Source organism: Cydia splendana, chromosome 4, assembly GCF_910591565.1.
Source record: "Cydia splendana chromosome 4, ilCydSple1.2, whole genome shotgun sequence".
Classification (NCBI taxonomy): domain Eukaryota; kingdom Metazoa; phylum Arthropoda; class Insecta; order Lepidoptera; family Tortricidae; genus Cydia; species Cydia splendana.
In genome coordinates this window covers 4,378,840-4,382,639 of record NC_085963.1, presented here as the reverse complement: position 1 = coordinate 4,382,639, position 3,800 = coordinate 4,378,840, and the positions used below count along the sequence as shown (strand labels likewise).

The 3,800-nt window shown below is 34.9% G+C and overlaps 1 long non-coding RNA gene across 1 annotated transcript; it reads right to left on the bottom strand.

Annotated features, from left to right (window-relative positions):
* Positions 1-914: 914 nt before the first annotated feature.
* Positions 915-3,502, bottom strand: LOC134789743 (uncharacterized). The gene is made up of 2 exons (XR_010144108.1): positions 3,156-3,502; positions 915-1,063 (listed from the first exon to the last, which is right to left on the bottom strand). It is a non-coding gene; the product is annotated as an uncharacterized LOC134789743 (long non-coding RNA).
* Between the last annotated feature and the right edge of the window lie 298 nt (positions 3,503-3,800).

Below are 3,800 nucleotides of genomic sequence, written 5' to 3'. Positions count from 1 at the left end.
TACTTAAATTAACGCAATATTTTAATTTATAAAAATTACATTCGTTTTAAGACGAAATGTCGGAAAATTTAAAAATATCCAGAGTTCGATAATTTTTAGTATGTGATTTTGGATGTTTTTTTGGGGTTTATAATTATTTTATATTTAAAAATTTTATCATAGGTGTATCTAAAATAGTGTATCTTTCTGATGGTAGTAAGATTTTTCATATATCTCTTCCTGATAATTATATATTTACATAAATATGATTTAGCCCATGCAACTTCTAACACTGATTTCGCAGTGAAAATCGATGTTATATTTTTTTTACCATTTTTCCCATAATCAGCAAACAATTACGTAACACATATATTCATTTCGGACAAAAAGAAAAAATCATGCATTTAAGGGTTAAAGGGCCATATGTACTGCAAACCGTTGTACAATACATGTGCGAATAGGTAATTCCTATTTTTCGTACTTGTATCGTAAATATCTATGTATTAGAAGCCAACTGTAGCAAAGGTGCGTCCATGCCATAATTAATATTTATGGAGCAACTTAGAGCAATACTGTATAACAGTACGTTACTCTAAGGTAAGGTAAGGTAAGGTAGGTACTGGTGCTTGACGTGGTCCCAGAACATGTCATCTTGAAACTTAAGTCATTGCCAATAGAGGTGACAGCAAGGTGACATCTATCGGGCATTAGCATGTCGAACACTAGTACGTTTACCTTATAGGTACCTAATGTTACCATGTTACACAATTATGCTTCTCAGTTGCTCCACAAAAGTTTCCCTGCGGTGTGGATTCACCTTTAACGCCAGCGCTGCGTCTAAGGTAAATAATAATTTCAATATTTTTTAAATCTCAATGTGTATTTATATTTATTATGCTTTGGAAGCGGCAGAACTTTTCTAATGAAACTAAAAGTAATTTAATTAAAAGAATATATTAAATTACCACATTAAATCTACCCCTCGATTCTAAGCGCCGGTTCTCCGCTCCGCTTCGGCTTTCTTCGTCTTTTTACCGCTGTGTAATCGACGTCGTCGACAGTCGTCTGTCTTTTGTCACAACACCTGCAATCAAAACATTTGAGTTGTATTGTAGTGTAGTAAATAAAGGTAGAGGACCCCGCAGTAATTCCTCAGCCAGAAAAAACTTTACAGTATGATAAAGTATCAACAAATAAAAAGTATTGTATAAATTTCCAAAGAATAATAATAATAGAATTAAAGTAAATACCTAAAGTCTTAAATCGTTAATATCTTTTTACGGAAAAATGCTCCGTTCAAACTTTCTTCACCAGACATATTCATGTAACGTATTGCAACAATATATGAAATATCAAAAAAATATCCCAGCAGAAATACCAGTATTAATAAAATAAAATTTTTTGGCGTGTCTTGGACCGGAAAATTGCTCAGTCTAATTTTTTCACTGGAATGCCATTTTATTGCCGTTTTATACCTACAAAATGAAAATCTAAAAATTTTCCACTTCCAGTTTTTAATAGTTCTATAATACATACATTTCGATGCGCATTTTTTTTGGATTTTTTTACCCACTGCCCAAATTATATTCTAAGATCATACAAGAAGAAAAAAATGACAGAGCAATTTTCCGCTGAAAATGAGCGTCAAAAAAAGGAAGTATCATAAAAAAATATTCTCATGTTTGACAAATCTTTTAGATTTTTTTCTAGTATCACACACTGATACAAATAACTTATTTTGTAAAATAATTTTGGAGTGAGGAATTACTCGGTTCAATATAAATCAGATTTGTGTTTTTACCTAACTTAGGTGTGTTTTTTTTTTGATATTTATATGTTAGTCTCGGCTCATACTATACAATAACCAAGCTAAATTTCATCGACTGAGAAATTAATGCATGGGTCTCCATACAACAACTTGCTTCATTTACTACACTATTGGTCGTGATGGCTGCTAGAATTTACCTTTAATTGATGATATAAATATTTAAATGGATAGGACAAGAAATGAGTACTTATATAAGAGGAAGCCTGAAAGTTGCACCTATAGTAGAAAAAGTAAGAGCGAATCGCATAGCGTGGTACGGGTATGTGATGCGGAGGGATGAAAGTCATATGACGAGAAAGGTATTACGAATGAATGTGGAGGGAAGTAACGGGAGATGAAAACCGAGAAAAAGGTGGATAGACTGTGTGAGCGATGATATGAAACGAGCGCGAGTGAATAATGAGATGACGGGCGAGAGAGAGGTACCTAGGGGCTATTCATAAATTACGTCATCTATTTTTGACGATTTTTGACAAAATCATCCAAAAATCATGCTTCGAATGACCCCGTTTCCTCCTACGTCATGCTACCATCATCCGATGTCCAGACCCCCACCCCCCAATTTGAAAATAATGACGTAATTTATGAATAGCTCCCTACGGAAGAAATGGTCATGCTGTGCCGACCCCAAATAAATTCGCAGGGCAAGCGAATGATGATAAATATTTAATATCGTCTATTTGAAATTAATTTGTAATGATTTACAATTCGTATTTGGGTCAAACTCAAAACTGTGTTCACGTCTTTCCTGCAGACATACTTACCCAAAAGTTAAGGGCTATAAAGGTTAATTTTCTTATTTAACCCTTATCCACATGAAAAGGTACTCCTTTTATTTGGATAAGTATGATAAAATCATTACCTACATGCCCACAAACTGTTAACTATTGTCCACAGGAGAGAAAACTGTACAGTTTTTATTAAAATACAAGTAACCAATATAATCTAAACCAAAAGGGGGGACTTTAGTTTAGGTTATATTGGTTAGTTTGTTACCACAAGGCTCTATGAGCCATGACAATATCGAGTAGGACTTTTGTGATTTTCGAAGCTCCGTCGATTCTTGGACGTTAGCAACACTATTTTATATTGCATAAACCAAAGAGGAACATAATAGGGTAAACGAGGGACCGTTTTACTTTAGGGCAAAAGAGCCTTAGGCTGCCGTTCCATTGAAGCGGAGATGAGCGGCGAAGAGACGAATCAACCAACAGCATGTGTTGTAATCCAGCGGAGCGGAGAAGAGATCTGCATTACAACCAATTCTGAGGATTGATTCCTCTCATCTCTGCTCGTCTTCACCTCAGTGGAAAAGCAGTCTAATGAGTACGAGTATTGTAATACGTACGCGGAGCGATTACAGCAGCAATTACACCAGATCCAGCGACACCACTGGCGGATGTTAATACACTTTTCACCACAACAGTACGGTCCGAAACACTTCTGACAATTAAAACAAACACTCCGCATACAGTTCCCCATTAGAAAGTCTGATCGAAATAGCTCCTGACAAAATTCCCGATTTTATACTTCTGTCGATACACAAACATGTATTTAAGAGAGAACAGCGCACTCATAATAAAATAGGTTCTGTGTATTATCATCCCTCTTCAGACTTTAAAATCGCTAACATTTAAATAATTTAAGAAATATTGTAAACAATTATATAATGAGAATACGTATAGATTTCTTTATTTGACTTACATATTTTCTTGTCATACTGACAGAGTTTTCAGACATATTGTTATGTCATGGACGTGTCTATGCCAAGTCTATGGTGTATTTCAGTCTATACAGTTTTCAGCTCAAGGATAAGTACATAAAAGTACATTTCTTTTCATGAATATGTACCGCAAAATAAATAATAAAATCATCCGTGGACGTGCTGTATAGTACCACACAATATCAAGGAATAGGGGATATTACTGCAATGTTCTGTCACCAGAGTGCAGCACTAGCGCCCATCGTACTGTGCCTTACATGCTGTGCCTTA